This window comes from Lycium barbarum, chromosome 7 (assembly GCF_019175385.1).
Source record: "Lycium barbarum isolate Lr01 chromosome 7, ASM1917538v2, whole genome shotgun sequence".
NCBI lineage: Eukaryota > Viridiplantae > Streptophyta > Magnoliopsida > Solanales > Solanaceae > Lycium > Lycium barbarum.
Window position 1 is genome coordinate 129,911,180 of NC_083343.1, and position 24,608 is coordinate 129,935,787.

At 34.4% G+C, this 24,608-nt stretch overlaps 1 protein-coding gene across 1 annotated transcript in view; it reads left to right on the forward strand.

Moving 5' to 3' along the window:
• The window catches only part of LOC132604408 (uncharacterized), a 43,486-nt gene extending 19,145 nt beyond the window's left edge, over positions 1–24,341 (forward strand). Inside the window, exon 5 of the transcript XR_009568718.1 lies at positions 23,703–24,341. The gene's annotated coding sequence lies outside the window, so the exon portion shown is untranslated. The remainder of the gene's footprint in view (positions 1–23,702) is intronic.
• The last annotated feature ends 267 nt before the right edge of the window (positions 24,342–24,608 follow it).

Here is a 24,608-nt window from a genome sequence, read left to right on the forward strand (position 1 = left end):
TTTAAATTGTTACCTTCAAAAAATATTGTAGTCTGGACTAGAACTTGGGTCGGGCGCTTACACTCAAGGAGCGAAGGGGCATGCTGACCAACTGATCCACTTCAACAGATATATTTGAGAGGTCTTCTTAAAATATATTATAGTTTTTCGAGGTATATATACACACACACATATATATATATAGAGAGAGAGTTTTTTTCCAAGTTAACGTGGACATGTGCCCCCATCCCACCATATAGGCCCACCCCTGGCTAAGTGTCCCATATTAGTTGAAAAGATTGAGTTGTTATCTTCTTGTACGGTCTTGTCAATCGTCGCTTCATGAGCTAGCTTTGGGGTCGCGAGTTAGACACAAGGTTCATTTCCTTTACACTTATGTCATGCAAAACACAAGGGCAAGACCTCTAGTCATTTGTTCCCTTCTTGCTGCTATCACCAAGAATTTTTCTTTTGCTTTTGCCTTTATTCTACACAAGAAGTTTTACCAATAGAAACTCTTTTATTTTTGTCCTGCTTTTACCGCAAGTCTTCTTGCATTTTCATATTTGTACAAATCCTACCAATGTTTTTAGACATAACTTGTTACTAATACTGATTTAACCTCACATATATTGATCTAGTTAATTGTACTCGTCTGATTAAAATTATCTCTTTATGTTGCAATACGAGATTACTATATTACATCTTGCAAATGGTGGAATTCCAGAAGTTGCCTCTTTTAACAGTTGAAAATTGAGAGATTCTTATAGCAGTCTATACCCAAATAGCCGCTTGGATTTACTATTTACTTTTCCTATCCAATATACATGGACTATATACCGTTACACGCATATTATACATCTGCAGGCTATTTTTAGTTTAAGCGGTTAGGTGAACAACTATTTAGATTAGTTCTTTTTTATATGATATCTATTGACAAGAGCTATATAAAAACGAAAATTTATTGTGTGACAAGTATGAATATGCAAATTGTGTGACTCGTGAATTTCATGGGAAGTACTGCTTTATTTTTAAGTTTGTTAATCCATAACAGGGTAGGGCCAAAACTTGACTTTAGACATGCATTTTTTTTTGGTACAATATTCTTTGCTCAAATGTTATGTTATTCTCCTTTTAGTTTTCTCTCTCTACATTTTCCTATACTTTGAAGTCATTCTTCAAATAGTATGTGAGTTTGAACTCTCTGGTTGCACCTTTTTTTCCTCATTGTTAGTAGTTTTCTCTCGTACATTACAGTTTACAACCCTTTCTTGTCTGCGGTGTAAAGAAAAAAAGGTCAAGGAGGGTCCATCTTATCAACTATTTTGTTATTGACCAAAAATATTTTCCAAAAAATGCTTTTAGGCGTTTGGTTGGAGAGAAATGCCTTTCGGTAAAGCATCTATAGATATTCAAAATAATGTTTAGAAATTCGATGGTGTTTTAATGAAATTATTGAGTATAGTGATATGAGGTTAAACATCGAGATAGTTACGAAGGAAAATGTCTTTTGCCCAAAATATGGTGAAAATGCAACCATATACCAGTTTTTTTTTTTTTTTTTTTTTTTTTTTTTTTATGACAAGGGAACCCACAGTCGGTATCCTTTGGGTGCGTACAGGGTAAATTGCTCCCGTCAACCACACAGCAGAGATAACCGGCATTAGGCAAGCCCGTGGAGAACTTATTTTTTCTAGAAATATGATAGGGAACTCTGTCTATTCAGTTGATGTTTTAGCTTTAGAATGTTTATAGGTTAGTATCATTATGGTCCTATTCTCCTTTTTACAATTCTTGATGTGAAAGAAAAGAATGAATGCAAGTTTTCGAAAGTGAAATTCGGTTCCTTTACATTCTTGTGAGTTGCATTTCAACCGATTTTAAAGACTTTATAGATCATCAAATACTTGATGAGCCAAAAACTCTAAGTTTCCTTAATCACTGGGTAAAAATGATACTCCTTCCATCCCAATTTAAGAGTATTACTTTCCTTTTTGGATTGTTCCAAAAGTGTGTCTCTTTCTATATTTAATAAGTTCACAATTTAAACATTATACATGGCAAGTTCATAAACACAAGATTTAAAGGATTCATTAGTACATTTCACACATCTTTAATTTAGGATCGCAAGATTCAAAAGTCTCTTTATTTCTTAGACTTTGTGCCTAGTCAAACTAAGACACTTAAATTGGGACGGAGAAAGTATTTCAATATTTCATGTCATATTGAAATATACTCTTTTCAGTCAGCTATATCCAATGAAATCTGAGAGACTTGTTTATAAAGTACATCTAAACATGAATTATTGGGGAAAATGTAGAAGGTGAAAGAATCAAAGTCCTAAAACACAATCAGATCTTATGAAATATGTCGAAGAACCTGTAATCAGTGGGGAAAATACGCTACTTTTACAAAACGCTTTCTGGCATTTCCCCGTCATTTCTCTGATTGGAAATTGATCATTCTATTCTCTATGCTATTTACTGCATATCAATACATCTGAATAATCCTAAAAAACAGTTACAGAAAGCTTTTCATATTAATTTCCCACTTAATTGAAGGGATATCAAAGGGAAGACGTTGCAGAAAGACAATTCTATTCAATTAATCTCTTCAAAAAGATTAAGCTTGGCAGTCATGATAAGAAACATTGGCTTGTAGGATTAAAGAGGGAGCTCTATCCCTATGTTTTCTCCCCACATGTACTTCCTTTGGTTCACTATCAAGAAACAAACGGAGAAAACCGAAAGAATCTCTTAATTTGTTAATATAAAAAAACTAAGTTGATTTTCTTCATGCATTTACAGTCATGTGTTAAACGAATGCTTAAATTTAAGTGTAATAATTTGAAATTCTCGGAAATTCTTACTTTATCATTTCAATTTCTTTTTCCAGTTCCTCAAAATTGCTATCAGAGAGCATTGGAATTGAAGACAACCAAATCTAAAGAGAACGGATATATATTTTCAATCAAGGAGCAGTTCCAATTAAAACATCGTTATATTGGAGAGTAATCTTAAAAATCTTGATTTTTATATTCAAGATTCATGAATATGTGAGTGGTAATTCATCACATGTGATTTTTTGATTGGAGTTATATATTACAACAGAAAATTTAGTAGGAGAAGTTGAGTTATCTATCAAATTACATATGAGACCAATATTTGTAGCACTGAAAATATAATTGATGCTTGGGAGATCATTAGTATTAATGTTAATGCTTCTTTTGATATCTTTTTTAACATATTAGAGTCATTATCAATTAGTACAACTATGAGTAACATATATAATCAACAGCATAACTAATGTTGTGTATGCATGTTATGGTAATTGTGAAAAAAATACCAACTTAATATAGTGTTCACTTCTTCCAAGCTTTCTTCATGCTTTAATTTTTGCCTCACTGTTTATTGATTTACTTGAGCAGTGAATTTAAATTTTGAGTATGGGAATGAGAAGGTGCACACGGAGCTGAAGAATGTAGCAATATCTTGACTATTTAAAAAGAAATTAAAAAAAAAATCATTTTTTTGTAATGGTCGCGCGAAACGTGGATAAATTTACTAGTCAATATATTTAGTAAAGCTAGGCATAAACAACGTGATGTGGAACCTCTCTATGACATTCAATCCTATTTATCTTTTTTCTCATTTTTTTGGACTTTTAACCTTATTTTTCTGATTAAATTTTTTATATATACATAGGATTCCAAGAAAAGTTAATGTTTACCCATAACTAGAAAATTAATAGCAACGACCAATAAATACAATGAATTTAATGAAGGCAATTAAGAATCATAGTAATGAGGACACTGGAGAGTCATAGCAATAACATGAAGTCCTCCTCCTCACGATTGTAGCCTTCTTCAAACAAGTCATCTCTACTCCCATCGAATCCTTTTCTGTTTTGGGGGTAAGAATATCAAGTTATCTATTAATGACTATGAACTTGTTTTTTTCTTTTTTCTTTTCATTTCATGAGTATGTTAGACTTCTGATTTCTATATCTTATAATGCTTTATCAATATAAAATAAATGTTTTACACTGTCAGTGCTTAAGTTAAACTCTAAGTGAAATTAGTGATCCGAAAAATAAGGCAGATCACCTCTTACAACAGGTTTTAGGTAACCTAATAGTGTTAAGATCATACATATTTCCCGTGCATATAAGTTAAATCAATTATTAGGTAATTACAAAAAATGCTTGTCGGCGGATTAACTTTAGACACGGTTAAATGTAGGTCGAATACAGTTGAAATTGTGATACATAATTTATCTAATTGAGTCTCCAAGACACTCCTTCACGAGCGGGTAAGGGTCAAGCACATGAAAATTCATAAGAAGAATGGGTGGCATTGAAACTTGAACCATGACTTTTGCTTTCTCTAATACCATGTTGAATTGTGTGACCATCTTACCTAAAAGTTTAAGCTATTACAAAGGTTATATTTTTATTTACTTAATTATATCTTAACATTGTCAAGTGTCCAACATTGGTTGAGGAAATGAGTTGTGTGTCCGACAATCCTCACGTCATGTACTAGCTTCTCGGGTTAGGCTGTTCACATAATGCTAGAGCTAGATCCATCTGTATTCCTTAATTTACCTAATGTTAGGATTTTATGTCATACTATCAATGCACAAGATGTCTAGTCCTAGACATAAGGGGAGGGACGCAAGTGCTAAGGGTCCCACATTAGTTGAAAAGATGAGTTGTTATCTTCTTGTACGATCTTGGTCAATCCTTGCTTCATAAGCTAGATTTGGAATAGAGAGTTAGACGCAGTGTCACGACCCAACCCCGTAGGCCGCGACTAGTGTCCGTGCTGGACACCCAAACGTACCTAATAACCCAAATCAACATATTAGCAGAATATATCAATATAAAAGTCAATTGACGTTACTAGTTATCATAGATGAACAGATATAGCACGTGGAAGCCGATAAGGCTATCACAGATCATATCAACCCGAAACATATACAGAACCCACATGTATGTCTACAGACCTCTACGAACAACAAACAAATCATAAGACGGGACAGGGCCCCGTCGTATCCCTGAATAGCATACATATGTACAATGGCAAAAGATTGTACCAAAATGTAGGCTCCGGACAATAGAGCACTCCAATATAGTAGAATATAGTCCTAAGCAGGCGGATCAGCAAATCTGTCGTCTGTACCTGCGCGGCATGAAAACGCAGCCCCCGAAGAAAGGGGGTCAGTACGGAATATGTACTGAGTATGTAAAGCATGAAGTATAATATACAGAATCAGAACCGGAACAGGAAGTACAGAAAATGAGTGCAATAATTAGAATATCAGAAATGCTTACTCATATAACATAGATAATGCCTGCCAAAACATATGCCATATCCGGCCCCATTATGGGACTCGGTGAACAGAACGTGGTAGCCACCCTGTCACTGGCGCCACAACACAGCATAATTCTAGAGTAGGGAATAGCTCCGTAACATATCATATCATATCAGAATGTGCACATATCAAACATATCAGATGGCCATATCATATCATATCATCATATATCAGAATATGTGTACATGGCACAACATACTCCACGACCCATGTACATGTATACCTGCCCCCTCACATCGAGGCGCGACGAACAATGCAGTGGAATACGCGTGATAACATATCCTGGTCCGGGCTCAGTGAAGGAAGCATTGAGGCATCCACGAATGGAGTAGTGAGAAACTAATGCAAAATAAAATATAGCACATTTACGGAGACTCAGTAGCATAATTCAGGTGACAAACCATATGACAAAAGCGGAGCAGTAATCATAGTGTATGCATATCGGATATCACAATAGCATATGTCAAAATAAGCTTTTTGTAATCATTTTCATGTTTCAAAATATATTATGAGACTTATCAAAATAATTAAAACGAATGTCATATAGTAGTTAGGAGAGTAGCCAAGAGTTTTCCTTTGAATTTTATTCCAAAATAAGTCAAACGGGATAAATTAGAAAAATCCGGGGAAGTGGGCCCACCTCGGGTCAAATGAGGTGGCGTACATAATTTACGTATGTCACACTTCATAACATTACTCGTGAGAGTTCCAAGGTAGTCGGGTCCTATTTGTGCAAAATCTAGACATTTAGGCACCTTTTCTAACTATTCATATCATATTCAATTCAATTCTACTGAATGAAAAGGGGGCAAATTTGAACGTAGATTCCGAAGAGTAGAGTCGTCTCCGAGGCTCAAATCAAGGCCTATCATACCTAGGACATGCCAAGAGAAGAATAGGTGAAGCTTGTTGCACCTCATTTTTACCCAAAGCTAAACAAAGCACAACTTATGGAACTCTGAAAGATTTAATTATATACAGAGTCGCCACCTAGCATTTAAGGTACACTAGGGTACCTATAAATTATTAATATATACAGCTTAACATGGTTTACGAAAATAAATGAGGTTCTAGGTAAGGGTTCAAATTATTCCGAAGGGAAGGTGTTAGGCATCCTTCAGAATCCACAAATGTGGTTCCCGGCTGGACCAATTTAACTATACGAGGGATGTAAAAAAAAGCTTTATTATTTACAAAAATTAATAAAATTTAGACTAAAGAATAACTAATATGACTATTCACATAAATAATCATGCAATACATATTTTATACATATGTGATATAATGATTATTAAAACAAAAGTTATGTGCAACTTAAAAGCTTGGGTATGTGACAAAGGTATAAAAATGGACATGAAATTATTTTGCACTCGAAGTGAGTTAACTAATTTAACTAGTTAAGTATGTACGCCTAATCAATTAATTATGAGAGTATATTCTAAAGCCTAAATATTGAGGCAAATCACCCTATTTATTCACTTAAGTGTGCTAAGCTATTGAATTAAAACTCTAGCGAAACATGATAACTATAAGAATATTAGCTACAAAAATAATAACTGCCTAATATTAATTTATCTAAAACACATAAAATTTAAATCACCTAAGCAGAGCATAAATAAATACCACCAACCTACACCTTAAAAAGTAAAGTTTCACTATATTTTATGCTTGCATAATTTACGAATGTAAACAAAAATATAAACAAAGAATTTAAGAAGCTATTTGAACTTCTTTTGAGTGCCATCTTCAAAAAGTAACTCCAGATACCTGCATGAGACTTAATAAAATTTAGTAAGAGAATAAATAATTATCGGATGAATAAAAAAAATAATGAATAAACTTAAAATAAAAACCCGTCTTTGTACATGGAAGGCCTTGAAAATCGACAAAAATTTCTTCATCGGCCATATTCATGGAGGATCTCCTTAGTTTCAGAATGTAGCTCAGAATTGCCAAAAAAATGAAAGTGCATTTGAGGCTGTATTTCAACACCTAAAGTATGGCCATTTTGCTAGATTTTTGGTGCATTTGAGGCTGCATTTTCAGCACTCTAATGCAACAGCAGATTGGCCATTTCTTTGTGCATTTTGCTGTGTTTTCGGGGGTTATTTAAGTTGTATTTCAGCACAAAATGCAGCAGCAAATTGGTCACTGTGTAGGCATTTCTTTTGCTGCATTTCAGCACATAATGCAACAACAAATTACTTGCAAAACTGGTCCATTTTAGCTGTTTTTTTTTTCAGCAGCTAATGCAGCTATAGATCAAATCATTTTCAGCACAATTTTAGACTAGTTTCACCGCAATTTTAGATCAGTTTCAGCACCATTTTAGCACCATTTCAGCACCATTTTCAGCATTATTTCAGCACCATTTTCAGCACATTTCATCACCATTTTCAACACCATTTTCAGCACCATTTCAGCACTATTTCAGCACCATTTTAGCACCATTTTCAGCACCATTTTAGCACCATTTCAGCACCATTTTCAGCATTATTTCAGCACCATTTTCAGCACATTTCAGCACCATTTTAGCACCATTCCAGCACCATTTTCAGCACTATTTTCAGAGCAAGAAGATCGACGTCAAATCTCAACTTTGAGGATTAAATCTCCACAGAAGCACCATTAACGCTAAATCCCAAATTAGACCCACTTCCAGAAGAAAAAAGAGATCACTGATTACATGTGTAACTCCATTGATGTTGTGAATCTGCCCAAGACTACCCCAAAATATTTAAACAAAATGCAAGAGAAGAAATGGAGTCTCATAAAATAGATTGTGGTTTCAAAACTGAAAAACATTTCTAGTTATTAGACATTATGACAATGGTATCTTTTAATTTTACAGATCGAAATGAATTTATGAATGGCAGAAAGGGTGGAGAAGAGGGGGAAGGGAATGATGTTGCGCGTTGGTGGTCGCACGGCTGCTCCGGTTCACCGGAGATAGAGCTCCTCGCCGGAGCAGCGGGAGGGGGAGGACGAAGCGGGGTGTTGTGGGCTGGTTTTGTGGCTGTTTGGTGGAGGTGTGGTGAGGAAGATGAAGGCGGGAGCGAAGGGGGGTAGTTTGGCGCGTCGTCGGAGCTCTGACGGCGGCGGTGGCGGCGTGTAAAAAGGATGGAGAGAAAATAAAGTGTTTAGGGTTTGGTTTTGTTGGAAGAGAGAGAGGGAGACGAAGTGGGCAGCGGGGGGTGATTTGACGGTGAGGTTTTTCAGGTGGGTTCAGTGGAGTGGTAGTGTGCGGGAGATGGCGGCTGGAGAGTGGAGGGAGATGGGAAATGTTTTTATTAGGTTTTGAAATCTGAGTGTTTGTTTGTGTGTGTAAATATATGTAGAAGATGAATACCCCCTTCCTTTTCTTATAATGCAAAATGGCTCCTGTTTTGTCCAAAGAATAGAAGATTGCACCCTTTTGTCTCCTTAATGCTTACCTTAATCCCTTTTTTAAAAAAAAATGATGAAACCTTGACTTGATCGGATTTTACTCTGCGTTTAAAAATTAATTACTCCGATTTTCTCTGCACTGTCAGACTATACTAAAATATAGTTAATTAATACATGTATAAATAATAACGCAAGTATAAAATATAAACATTAATGTCTATGATATGAAAATGTATTGCTATAAAATTAAGAAACAATTATTAATTGCACAAAAAATGGTAATATTATGCTATACCAGTGCAAAATAACGACTCTTGAAAAAATGACAATAAATTAATAAAATTCCCAAAATAAGGACAATCATCAATAAATTATATAAAAATGTAAAAATGTGTAAAAAATGTATTTCGTGCTCTTTAACGAATCAGGGCCACCCAAAACGTTAATTTTAAGCACATCGAGCCAAAATTAGGTGTCAGCAAAGCTTTACATACCTTTTTCGCCCTTTACGCTAGTCCAAATTCAGTTCCAGTTTCGTCAAAAATCTGCAATTGGTCACGTCTACCAATTATTAATTTCAAGCCTTTAGAACTTGAATCTTAACTTATACTTTTCTACAAAAATTTGGGCAGCATTTTCCCTATACATATAGCACCCCCGAGAATTTAACTCGGCCAAAATAATTCAACAATAACACCAACAACACCAACAATCATCACAAAACACAATATAACATAACTAGTTTCCTTTCCAACATAGTGTAATAGTTTTCATTCCAACTTCACATTTTCAAATCAATACCAACCTTTTCATATTCATTTACTAATCAAGATCATTACAATACAATTTGGAAATATTTCATATCATTTCTACGAAATATTCACAAAATATACAAAGTATACAATTTTTTCACCAAAACCATAATCCATCCAAAACTTCTAATCTTCAACATAGATATTCATAACATGTTTCCATCTTCCAATTTCATCAACCATAATCATAATTTACATCTTAACAACTTCATTTCCATAATATCACAAAATCATTCTAAAGTGACATAATCTTCTACATTCCAATTCAATACCAACTTAAACCATTTAACCTTCATTTACATCATAAGAATCACAACAACACAACTAACATATTAAAAAAAATTAACTCATTTCCATTTCTATCTCTACACCACATGGCCATAATTCCCACTTCCAACTTCAACTAAATTCATTCAACTTTCATTTCCAATATAAGGTCCACCACAACTACAACTAGAATACAACATAAAATTCAACTCATCTTATTTATACAACATTACATACACATGCACACATGCAAACCCACTTTGTAAACTTCCATATTTCCATAAATTTTACTCATTTCTACATACTACAACATAAACCAACCTTCATAACATAATAAAAAGGGATTAATTCTTACCTTTTTCTACAATCTTCTTCACTTGACCAAGTTGTCAACTTGAAGAAACAAGTGCTCTTTCTTCCAAAATAATTACACCAAGTTGTAAAGGACCCTTGAATTAGTAGGAATACCACAAGAAAATAATTTTTGGAACAATATTTCAAGGAGCTAAAATCCCATGGTCATGGCCGTGTGACCTTCTTATTTTTGCTCTTCTTTCTCTTGTTTTCTCCTTTGTCAACTTGTCTTGAAGCTTCTAAGTGATAAATGTTGACTAAATGGTCTTTTATACATTTATCACATGACTAATTTAAATGGGTTTGGGTCCTTTATTAAGGACCATGGCCGGCCACCTCCTCACTTGGGCCTGATTTTTCTCTTCATTTTTTTTGGGTCAACCCGGTTGGTCCCGAGTTGGGCCTAGCCCACTGAACTTTCGACCTTAAAACGTTCATATCTCCTTGTACCGACGTCACCTGAGGACCCACGACCTATGGTTGTAAATCTAATTCAATTATATACAACTTTTATTTCTTGGTATTTTTCCAAATTCCAAACTTATAATACCGTTTTTGCCCCCCAAAGTCAGGTCACCCGAAAACGTTTTCTTAAAAATATTCGTTTGGAGGACTTCCACTTTGATTTGGCCCAAAGGTCCTTCTTGAGTTGTGTTTAACTTCACATATGCGATTCATATAATTTGTCACATGTCCCAAAAAAAATCTTGACGTGTGGGCCCCACCTCAGCTTACAAATAATCCGACGTTCAAAAATACGAAATATAACACGCAGGATCCATTTCCTTTACACTTATGTCATGCAAAACAGAAGGGCCAGGCCTCTAGTCATTTATTCCCTTCTTGCTGCTATCACCAAGCATCTCTCTTTTGCTTTTGCCTTTATTCTACACAAGAATTTTTACCAATAGAAACTCTTTTATTTTTATCCTGCTTTTACCGCAAGTCTTCTTGCATTTCCATATACCATTGTTTTTAGACATAACAACTTGTTACGACTGCAGATTTAACCTCACATATATTGATCTAGTTAACTATACTCGTTTGATTAAAATTATCTTTTTATGTTGCAATACGAGATTACTGTACTATAGTCTTGCAAATGCGGGAATTCCAGAAGTTGCCTCCTTTAACAGTTGAAAATCGAGAGATTCTTATAGCGGTCTATACCCAAATAGCCGACTGGATTTACTATTTACTTTTCCTAATATACATGGACTATACACTGACTATATACCGTTACACGCATATTATACATCTGCCGGCTATTTTTAGTTTAAGCGGTTGGGTGAGCAACTATTTAGATTAATTCTTTTTTTATATGATATCTATTGACAAGAACTATATAAAAACGAAAATTCATTGGGTGACAAGTATGACTATGCAAATTGTGTGACACGTGAGAAGTACTGTTTTATTTTTAAGTTTGTTAATCCATAACAGGGAAGGGCCAAAACTTGACTTTAGCACTTAAAAGACATGCATTTTATTTGGTACTATATTCTTTGCTGAAATGTTATGTTAATCTCCTTTTAGTTTTCTTTCTCTACATTTTCCTTTACTTTAAAGTCATTCTTCAAATAGTATGTGAGTTTGAACTCTCTGGTTGCACCTTTTTTTCCTCATTGTTAGTAGTTTTCTCTAGTACATTACAGTTTACAGCCCTTTCTTGTCTGCGGCGTAAAGAAAAAAAAAGTGAAGGAGCGTCCATTTTATCAACTATTTTGGTCTTTTAACCAAGGAGCGATGCTAAATGTTTGACGAAAATCATTTTTCGAAAAATGTTTTTAGCTGTTTCGTTGGAGAGAAACGCCTTTCGGTAAAGCATCTATAGATATTCAAAATAATGTTTAGAAATTCGATGGTGCTTTACTGAAATTATTGAGTATACTGATATGAAGTTAAACATCGAGATAGTTACGAAGGAAAATATATTTTGCCCAAGATATGGGAGATCCCTTTTCTTTCTTTTGGTGAAAATGCAACCATATACAAGTGTATATATATATATATATATATATATATATATATATATATATATATATATATATATACATATATATATATATATATATGGCTTAAGTGACTAAAACGCCCCTGAACTTGGCACGTTTTAAACCTTCAGCCCCCAAACTATTGATGGACGTCAAGACACCCCTAAACTCGGCTAAATGAGTTTTATTACACCCCTGAGCTCATGACCCAGAGTGAGTTAGTCACTCGCGGGTCCAGCTATAAAATAAGGCTTATGTAGCCTCCACGTGTAAAATATTAATGCCACATGGCATTTTCATCCTATGTGTCCTCCACATAGATAAATTGTTTTGAAAAAAAATGTAAAACTTGGTTTTTTTAATAAAAAATCTGGAAGAATGAAATATTTATTTTAAATTTGGAAAATTTGCTTTAAAAAAAACTGAAAAACTACAGTTTTAATTAAAATATCTGTAAAAAATGGTTTTTAAAAAAAATGAAAACTTGATATTTTTTTAAAAGTATCCTAAAAAATCCAAATTTTCATGATTCTTTTAAGACACTTCTTTAAAAAAAAAATGGAAAAACTGATTTTTTTTTTAAAAAATGTAGAAAGCCCATTTTAAAAAAAAAAAATCCCGAAAAATTAGATTAGTTTTTAAATCTAGAAACAATTATCAGTTTTCCACCTTATTCTTAAAAAAATCAGTATCCCAAATTTTAAAAAAGTCTAGGTTTTTAATCAAAAATTCAATTTTTCAGATTATTTTTTAGAAAAATGAGTTTATTAGTTTTTTAGATTTTTAAATAGTCCAGGCTTTTTAATTAAAAAAATAAAATTTCTAGATTTTCTTTTTAAAATAACGGGTTTCTCAGTTTTCAAGATTTAAAAGTTCCAAATTTTTTAATAAAAAATTTAGTCCAGATTTATTTTTAAGAAATGGGTTTTCCACATTAAAAAAAAATAGTTTTTTCTGATTTTAAAAATTTATACTTTTTTTATGAATTTTCCAAACTTGATTTTTCTTTTCTTTTTTTGAAAAAAAAAACTGACGTGGCACCTCTCACACGCCTGTTGGCGTGTGACTACACTTGCTGTGCCATGTGGCAGCTCGGAGATAGTTTGGGGACTAAAGTTGCAATTCGTGCCTTGTTTGGGGGGGGGGGGGGGGGGTTAGTCACTTATGCATATTTTTTTATGACAAGAGAACGCACAGCCGATACCCTTTGGGTGCATACAGGGTAAATTGCACTCGCAAGCCCGTGCGACAATAGAGAAATATTTTGGAGAAACATGATTGGGAACTTTCTCTATTCAGTTGCTCTTTTTCCTTTAGAATGTTTATAGTATCCTATTCTCTTTTTTATTAGAATTGTAAGAAAGAGAATAGTATCCAATTCTCTTTCTTACAATTTTTGATGTGAAAGAAAAGAATGAATATAAGTTTTCGAAAGTAAAATTCGGTTCCTTTACATTCTTGTGCGCTGCATTTCAACCCATTTTAAGATGACCAAATACTTGATGAGCCAAAATCTCTAGTTTTCTTAATCACTGGGTAAAAATGATAGTTCAATATTTCACGTAATATTGAAATATACTCTTTTTCAACCAGCTATGTCCAATGAAATCTGAGAGACTTGTTTACAAAGTACACCTAAACATAAATTGTTGGGGAAAATGTGGAGATGGTGAAAAGAATAAAAGTTGTTTTGAAGCTTTTATTGTCTATTATTGTTCACGATTCTATGATTTTTTTTTTTGATTTTTTTGTTGTTATTATCAATATTACTGATCCGAACAAATTATTGTAATTAATATTTTTACTACGCTCGAGTATTTTATTTTTTTCAGCGTTATATATGCTTGAATATTTTTCCACTTTTTACTTTATAAATAAGATTTATTTGTTCTATAAGTCATATTAAAAGGAGAAAACTATCATAATAGTAAGAAAGTTTTTTTTTTTTTTAAAAGGGAAAAGGCCAATTTTGAAGGTAAAATAGGTATTTTAAAAACGACAAAGGTTGATAGTTTTGAAGGTAAAATAGGTAGTTTGGCATGTTGAGTGACCTTCTGCGTAATACAGGCATAGTAATGTAACGCTTTTATTACAAACGAAAAAATATAAATGTACTAATTAATTTAAGATAATTGAGTGACAATTTGGATAATGGACTCGTCTCTTATTCTTTAATGTTTTGCGGTTTGAATTTTGGCAAAAAAAATTGATTTTTTTTTTATGATTTAATATTTTTCAAGTAGATTGCCGATACTTTGCGTAAATCTATAAATTTCTATGTATCTACCCTTTCAATAGATTGCTAACAACCAAAATAATACTAATAAGTCCTTGAAGCTTGTCACAACCAAAAAAATTGATTGTTTTTGGGGTCTTCTATTTTTGAACCACCGGATATGTATATACTCAGCTGTTTTAATGCAAACACAATACTACTAAATGGTCATGCAAAGACAATACATTCAAATTATTTGATTATTCAAAGCCAATAGTTATCAAGATGGTTATTTTGGTTAGCTAAACCAGAACTCTAAGTTACATTTAGATTGGGCGTGTTAGCCACTTTAAATTTAACGTTTAGCCACCAATTAAAAAGTAATTAAAAATCATTTTTTTGCGTTGATTGACATAGTGGTCTTTACTTTTTACCCCTCAAATTGTTGGTCTTTAAATTTTGTCATTCGCTTAAAAAAGTGATCGAAATATCCTGAGGTTCCGGGATCAAACTTCGCTCAGTTAAAATTTAAAAATTAAATTAAATTACAAGACATAGTTTGGATTCACAAGGCACTCTACCTTAAAGGAGAGTTTTCTTTATGCCTCAAGACAAACTCTGCCTTCTAACGTGGAGCTTCATGCAAACTCTACCTTCTAAGATAGAGCTTCACGTAAACTCTGCCTTAAGGGTAAGCCTTAAGACAAACTTTTGCTTTGCATTTTTTTTTTATATAAATTTGACTTTGGGGGGGGGGGGGGGGGGGTTCGAACCCGCAACTCAGGATTTTTTAGGTGAAGGGAAAAAATATTAAAGACCAGCAGTTTGGTTGGGTTGGGGGGGGGGGGGGGGGGGGGGGGGAATACTACTCCCAAATAAGGGAAATCGTGCAAATTGCCCATTAAAAAAATTAGTGATCAATTACAGGCTTACAGCCATTCCAGGAATTTTATGAATTTTTGAACTACAATAATTTGAATTTCACAAGTTTTTCATGTTTCCAAACTTCATGAACCTTTCATAGAGTTTTGTGCTTAGTTCAAAATTTTCGCATCTTTTTATGAAGTTTTCAACCACTATACAAGGGTGAATCTAGAGGTTTATATATAGGTTCACACGAACTTTATAGTAGTTTTAATTTGGATGAATGTTGGGGTGAAGATGAGGTGCGTTCGAAGGTGGAGAAGTGACAATCAACGTAGAATGGCACTTGTAAAACTTGTTTTCTGTATTTCCATTAAGGAAGTCATTTTAAGAAACTTATTTATCCTAGAGACAATGTTTTCTAAAATTTTCGACCAATCGAATATAAGAAAATTGGAAAATGATTTTTTCCATATAAACCAATACGGATTATCCACGTATGATCACTCCAAATTGGTCTTGAAGATCCAAGAATCTGTTTTCGTTTGCTATTTCCTATCCTACTTTTTACCATTGTTTTAAAAGGCAGTGTCAGGACTTGCCCCGGGGCAGGGCAGTGGCAAAACGCCCTAGGGCTAACGTGCGAGGCTTAGTTCCTATGAGGCTTACGCCCTAAGCGCCCAACCGTACGCCTTAAACACGCCTAACATCGAACACCCAGGGCTCGCCTAACAGTTCTTACACAAATTATATTTTAAATTCCTTAATTAAAATCATTCACCCTCATAATTGTTTACCAAAATAATGATACTTAATAGTTTTTCATCTATAGAAATAGAAGATTGGGTGTAACTCATATAACAAGTCGTAGTATTGGATATTTACTATTTGAGAACGTTGTGAGGGTGAATATCACTTATTTAAAAAAAAAAAAAAACACATAGCGGAATTATATATTTTCACTTGTCATTGGTCATAAGTCCTATGTATTAGAATTATCATATAATTTTATTTTTTGTTCATGAAGAAGTTATGTTTTAATTGTAATATTGATAAATTTAGTGATTATTTGCTTATAGGGAGATAAAACGAATAGTATGATAGTAATAGTGTTTTAAGAAACTGTGTTTTTTTTCGTGTTTGAAAGTTAAAATGTTAGAATTATTTTGCATTTCATAATAGCTTTTATTTCATTGTATTGTTTATACTTGTAAAATTATGTTATGTATAATTATAAGTTATAAGCGGTGTATAATGGGTTTTGATCATTTTTTTTGTGAGGATCAAGCGCTCTCTCTCTCTCTCTCTCTCTCTCTCTCTCTCTCTCTCTCACACACACACACACACACACATATATATATATATATATATATATATTTCATTTATTTACAGTTTTCTTTTATTTTTTTATGTAATTTTACCTATTTAAAAATATTTATTGTAATTATATTATTTTAAGAAATACTAAAAATTAAATACCCATGGGACTTACGCCTCGTCGAGGCGTATGTAAAACGCCCCGCCTTATGCCCCCACCTTTTAAAACACTGCTTTTTACGCAACTCACATAGTTTAACAAGCAATACAATTTAAAGCTTACAATCATCGTGTAATACTTTTTGTTATGTCTGATAACGTCCAAATCCACTCCTCAAAGAGAAAGTGTACACGGTCGTATGCAATATAATTTACCCAACTATGAGTCGGGGTCGATCCCATACGGAACAATATACTAGGCGGTTAAGAAAGTAAGGAACTTTCACCAACTAAGCTAAAGTCGAACGATAGATAATATTTTGGTGTTTGATAAAATTATAACTAATGCAAAAATGTAAACTAACCTAGAAAGCAAGTAAAATGATCAATGGCCACAAGCATGGATAATAGGAGATTACACTCAAGTAACGATCCAACGTATTTTACGATATTACAACTAAGAACGAGGTTATGTTAATAGATAATGATTTCTAAATTTTCATTGAAAGTTTCTCAACCAAATCAATGAATTTCACTTTAAGCTTTCTCAAGACTTAAAGTGTGATATTAGGCACAATCAAGCTCAAATCCTAGTTAACTAATCTTTCCTAAATTCGCTTTCCTCTCTCGAGCTCAAATCAAATTAAATGGGTGAGTCCTAGGGTTAGCTAATCCCTTCGGAAACATTCAAGAATGAGATTAATTAAAGAAACAATAACCCACTTCATTAGGAATAAAAATCATTCAATACATAAACAAAACAAGAGTTTCAAACCAAACTTTAATCAAGAATATTTTCATAAACAAGATTCAAGTAATGGAATAGAGAGCTACACACTTAGATAATCAATACATAGCAAGGAAAAGAAGAAATGAGTAAATGATTAAGAAATTTCTTATCAAGATCTTCAAATCTTCAATCTCAAAGTGTGGATGCAAAACCTAGCTCTCCAAGCTTGATGAAAATGGTCAAAGATGAGTTTTACAAACCCTAGCATTCTATTTATAGAAGTGCCAAAACGGGAACAAAATTTGGACAAAAATACCCTGCATGCACAACATGCGTCTCGCATGTTGTGTTGCAAGACAAACATGCGAGACGCGAAGCATGCTCAGTAGCTGCATGTTATGCTCTTGACTTCAGGCTTCCCAGATGTCGGACAAGGTTTGTGTTAACACTGTTGTCTCGCAAGTTCAACATGCGAGTCGCATGTTGATCTCGCAAATTGCGCAGCCTTTCATTCTTATTCTTCAGTGACCTGTCATGCTATGCGGTGGAATTGTGGATCCGCAGACATGACATGCAGCTCGCATGTTGTACGAAGTGTGTCCTTGGCCTATTTTGCTTCATTTTGCTCCGTTATGCTTTCCGAATATCTTTTCCTACAAAATGACAAAAGCACACGAAAAGTAACACCAAAAGTGCTTGAAGAGTTACAAATGCTTAAGAAATTACCATCGAATATCCCGTAATTTCACGGCACATCAACACCCCCAATTTAAAGTCTTTGTTTGTCCTCAAGCAAATCAAAACCAAAATCTCAATGAGGATCCAATTTAAGTACAAAAATATGACTTTGATTGGTATAAATAATTAGGCTACAAACATGTGAAACTTCAACCAAATAACTCCCTCATTTCAAAATACAATTTCAAGAATGCAATGAAGTTTCAAAACAATCAAGCGACAACACTCAAGCCTCAATAAGTGACTCAAAACCACTAGCTTACTAGATATGCTCATTTGACTCAACTTGGAATTTTTCAACATCACCAATCTATCATAATCCATATGCTCTCACAAGAAAGAAAGTCCCAAAATTACTATATTCACAACAACAACAACACAAGGGACATATACACAAAGTCACTCAGACTCAACAAAGAAATTCTAGTGCTAACAAATATCACACCATAAGCTTGCCCTTATTTTTAATTGTAACACCCCGTACCTTTAACGAAAGTTTTGACCACGATCCTAGACTTAGAACATCAGATAAAGAATGTGGGAATTGAAATTTTTCCGTTCAGTTGTGATATGGTGGTTTACGCCCATGAACAGTGATCATATTTCAATTTACGACCATGAACAGTGCCCGTAAACTGAAACCAAGAATTTCTGAACATTCTGGAATTTGACATTTTGAGGTCATATGGTTAAATACGGACCGTATTTCACTTTACGGCCCGTATTTCAAAACGTGTTTGGAATTTGGGAAAACTTCCTTGATTAAAGTTGTAAAGCATTGAAATACCTTTCCAACAGTATCTTACGGGGGTCAAACGGACATCTGTGCAAAGAGTTATAGCCATTTTACTGAAGAGGCACAGTGTTGTCCGTATTTCAAAATACGGGCCCGTATTTCAAAATACGGCCAGTATTTAACTGGGCCGAAAATCTGATTTTTCCAAAACATTATATGTTCGTTTATATCAGTTCAAGTCGTTATTTTTCATCCCCTCAAACCCTAGAACAACCTCCTACTCTCCTCCAACATCAAGAACACTAAGTCCATTCTAATTATTCCAACTCAATTCTAACATATATCAAGAAAACCCATCTCAAGATTCAAGATTTAGGAAATCTTCTTCAAAATCCAAGTCTTTAATTCAAGTTTTGGAACAACTAAGGTATATAGAACTTCCATCCACATGTGGGAATATCTATGTTCTTCCCCATGCTTCGTTTCCTTGATATCCATGAAGTTTAAATCTTAGGGAACTAAATCCAACATATTGGTAGCCCGTATTTAAGTATTTATGTACATGAATTTTATATCTATATTCGTTGTTGTATTCCTAATCTTCCATTACGGTTATTAGGAACCCTAGCTGAATCCATGAATCATGAATTCTTCCTCATGTGTTCTCATTATGTTCATATGAAACTTAATGATTTTAGTTTGCAAGTTACAAGCATGTTTTCAAGTCAATTACAAATATATGATTATGAACTATTGTATTACTCATAAATCAAGAATACGTTTACAAGCTATTTCATGAAATCATATTTACAAGCTATTTCATGAAACCATATTTACAAGCTATTTCATGAAACCATGTTTACAAGCTATTTCATGAAACCATGTTTACAAGTTATTTCGTGAAATCATGATTATAAGACAAGTACAAGTTAATTCACGAAAGTCATGGGCTTCTTAGCAACTATATTATTTTCATGTTCGGGAGTTGTATTAATACCGAGAAGGCTCAGATAGCCTGAAACTACATATGCCAACGTAGGATAAGGATCGCTCCGCCCAGTTAGGACGATTCCTTCATATTTTCCCCATTGAGGGATTTGGATCCATTTATGTCAGATTCATGTCTCGTGCCCCGGCAAGGTACGAGATAGCTTAGCTGATCGGGCAGAGATCAGACTCCACGTTTCTCCCCGTGGTGGATCATGTCGGTATTACAGATTATCTCATGCTTACAATACTCATGTTCATGTTTGGTTCCAGTACTCAGTTTCAGTTTCAATTTCATGTTTATGTACTCATGCTCATGTTTATGTCCAGGTTTTCAGTTTCAGTTCTTATCATGTTATTCCATGTCCCATGTTATTTCTTTTAGTTGCTTTACATACCAGTACATTTAATGTGCTGACGTCCCCTTTTATTGCCCCGGGGCCTGCATTTCACGATGCAGGTACTGATATACAGGACGACATATCTGCTCAGTAGGACAACATTCGTATCAGCTTATTGGTGAGCCCCATCTCATTCGGGGTTTAGTCAACTTTTGTTTTATGATTAATTATGCATCTAAAGGTATGCTGGGGGCCTTGTCCCAGTAAGTATGTTTTCCAGTCAGACTCATGATAGAGTTTTCATAGACTAGACAAGTCAGTTATGCTATGTCAGACATTCGGAGTCGTATAGCCATTTTTGGCTCATTCATGTTATTTCTGCACTCATGTTTAAACATGTATTTTTATTAAGTATTACGACTTATCATGTTTTATAAAGGCTCATTATGCATTCACGTTATATTCCTCTTATGTTATGCCTCATGATAGTTCAGCAAGCCATGTGGTTCGCTCGGTCACATGCAGTCAGACACCGAGTGTCGTGTTACGTCCAGGCCATGGTTCGGGGCGTGACATTAATCATCACTAACTCAAGAACATTCGGTTAGAGATCACATAAGGACTTTTTAAGCTTGTAATGTAGGCTTAGGGAAGGATAGGATAAGTATTTGGGATACAAGCGACTATGCCCTCCTTGAACACTACAAAATATCTTTTGTCCACTTTCCTCTTCATTTCAAAACATCACTCCTTCCTTTGCATACTAGTTTCCCCAATTATTCCAACTTCTTTTTGTGCAACCATTTTCTTGATTTCTATTTTTTTTTTCAAAGATACATTTTTTTTGCACAAAAAGTTTGCAACCTTTTTGTATTTTCAATTTTTCTTCATTTATTTTGACTTTTCCACAACATCAATCTTCACCACTTCTCAAGCAACACTAACACCCCCAACTTAAACTTTTGGCCTCAAATTCACAATTTCAAGTTCAAGGAGGGAAAGGTTCAAAAGAGAGACTTTTCATCAAAAAGGGTAAAGGCTTGTAATGTGACAATCAAAGAAAAGGCCATAGGCTCAAATGAGGTTACTAGTGATATTATTTATGCAATGGTAGGCTAGAAAGGCTAAAGAGGCTTTTTAAAAAATCACAAAGATAGCTCAAGGTCATCTCTTCAACCAACATAATCAAAATTAGCATTGAACGACTAACCGACAAGTTCTAGATGATAAAAGTAAACACAAGAATTATTCAACAAACACTCACCACACATGGCATATAAACTAGTCAAGATGGATCAATTTTACTTCCTAAGCAAGAACAAATAGAGCAATATCTCATCATCCCAAGTAAAACTCATCTAGTAGGTAAAGAGTCACAAAATGAGCCAAAAAGTTGTCACAAGGATCATTCCTTCTATGCATCTTGCTTCTCTTCTCACTTAAAATTCCACTTTGAGGGGTATGTTCAATTAAATGCTTCACATGCAAGAGACTAACTTTATTAGTATAAAACAAGCCAAGAGTTTCCACAATTTTTCCTCAAAGGATCACCTACACCTAATCTACAAGACTAATTAAAGAAGCTAAGAAAGAAAATAAAATAATAAAAGTGACTAATCCACAACATGCCAACAAAACAAAATCTTCAAAAAATTTGAGCAAGTTCCATTTGCAACAACGTCTATCCACAGCCACACCAACAACCACAAAATAAGCCTGGAAAGGACACACAATCAAGCATAACCAAAATATAATGTGCTACCACATGCCACCCCCAACTAAAAAGCAAAACAGTCCAGTTAACAAAACTGCAATTTTTAGCAGCTACTGGTTTGGGGCTGTCCGGAAATCTGACCCAAAAATTCTGAAATTTTGCAGATTAGTCAAACACCATAAACTAAACTTTTCTAAAAAATAAAATTTCAAAACCGATTTAAGATTTTTAAAACGATGGGTTGCCTTCCACCAAGCGCTTAAGTTAACGTCGCGGCACGACGGTTACCTTTACCATTTTTCCCTCCATTTGGAAGATATAAATTTGCACCCCAACTTTGAATTAAGATTCTGATGATGCTCATGAGGCGGTGGTAGGAAAGCAAAGAGGCCAACTCTCGGGTGTCGCATTTTGCACTTCTTGGCTCGTAAGTGAGGCATGCCATTTTGTCTTCTTGGCATAGCAAACTTCAAAATGAAAACGCTTTCTTATTCATCTCCAAAATTCTCCACAGGCTCGGTTAGTTCAACTTCTATATCATCAACCAAGCATAATGTTGAAAAATGGTTGGAATGTGGTCCAATGCGCTTCAATTTCAAATTCGCTTCATTTTTGACATCCTCACCCAAAAACGAACTAGAGTCTTCAAAAACGAACTAGAGTCTTCAAAAACCATTTCATGAACTTTTATATGCAACTCTAGTATTATTGCTTCAATCTCGGCATCTTGCATTATGTTTGGATTGGTCGGTTGGCAATTCACGATTAGCTCATGAAAATCAATCTTGACCTCTTCTTCAATTGGAAACCAATTCAAAATTACAATCCATGGCCCTTTGATATTGAGCATTACATGCTTCAATCTTTGCATTCAATTCGGCCTCCAATTTCCGGATAACAATTTCAAGTAGCTCCACTTCTTGACTTTGCACAACATGCATTTTTACAAATTCTTCCATCATCCGTGAAATGCCTTCACGGTGATCTCCATAGGCTTCAAGTTGTTGAGTTTGATTCATTAGCCAATCTTGGCTCAAAATTTCCATTTTGTCAATTTTTTCTTCATTGTGAGAGTTGTCCACCTCTTGTAAAAATCCATCCATGGTGAGATACACCTTTTGGATAGTTTCATCATCTCCATGTTGCACTTCTTCCCACAGTTTGGTCAAGACTTGCCCATATTTTTCATTCCTCCCCGTTATACTTTTCAAAAGTTCCTCAACTCGTTCTTTTTGAGAATTGGAGATTTCTTCTTCAAGATTTTGCTCTTCTTCTTCAAGTTGAACCATTTCTTCAATTTCACAACTTTCGTTGTGGTCACAAGAATTTTCGGGATCATCTTTTAAACTTGAAATCTCTTCTTCAACCATTTCATTTTGAGGAGTGACACTTCCATGACAATTCAGGAATTGGCATCCTCAAATGAATCATTCATTTTTTTTGTAGCTTCTCCATTTTCTAAAATGGATTGTTGGACGAGCTTTCGCTCTTCCTCCATCTTAGCTTCCCCGATCTAAGTATGTTTGGAGAATTACCTCGCGCCCTCTCGACGAATAAAATCTTTCTTGAACTTTTCATCTTTTGACACAAACCAACCCAGTCTTATTTGGAAACTAAAGTAGGAAACCATGCAACGCTTAGCTCTTGTCATAATTTCTCTGTTTTATTCCTCCTTTTCTTTACCTTCTTTCTTCTGATCTGCTACTGAGGAATCTGTATAAAACACCTTATAGCTACGAAGAGGCCACTGTTTGATGTATGACCTTATGAGATCAACATAGAGAGGGAATTGATTTAATGCAAAAAGCACCACGGGTATGCATGTTGCCGCATATATTGGAAATGCCACATTCTTGAAGTTGTCAAGGAGGACAAAGAAATGGGCAGCACAGAATGAGATCAAGATAGCGGTTATTGATGCAAAAAGCGAAGTTAATCCAAGGAGCAACTTTCTTGGCAAGTCTTTCTCGAAATCATTGTGTTGGCATCGAGATGTGAGGATAGCCAAGAAAAACACCAGGGCCGTGACAGAGAAGCAAAGAGAAACAAGTGATGATATAGAGAACACGTCAAAAGCAGGTTGATTTTCAAAGTGTGGATAGCCACTTTCATTGGGACCGCCTGGGATTTGGGAAGACGTAGCAAATGCAACTGTAGCAATCAGTGCTGCAATGACAGAGAATGATTCGGCAGTTTTGACGAGCCATTCAGTTCCATCTTTGAGTAACGTTGCATGCGTCTCTATGAAGACCTGTCTTGGTGTCTGACCTTTCTTGTTATAACGAACATATGACTGTCGTGGCAAAGTTTGCTTGACATACTGCATTATGATAAGAAAATCTTTACATGTTAGTGTATTTTTTTGATGAAAATTTACATGTTAGTGTATTCAAGTTAGAGATCATTACGGTCCAATGTCTTTCGGGGATACAACTTACAAAATAACCAGCAAATGTATAGATTTTGTGCATTTAAGTATAAATATACATATAATATGCATATATATTTGTATATTTTTATTAACGCCAGTCATTAATTTTGGCCGACATTCCAAAAAAGGAAAAATCCCTTTAAAGATAATCCTTTGTGATATGAAGAGATGGTTGGATGTTAAAGATCTCTTACCTTGTACCACTTCC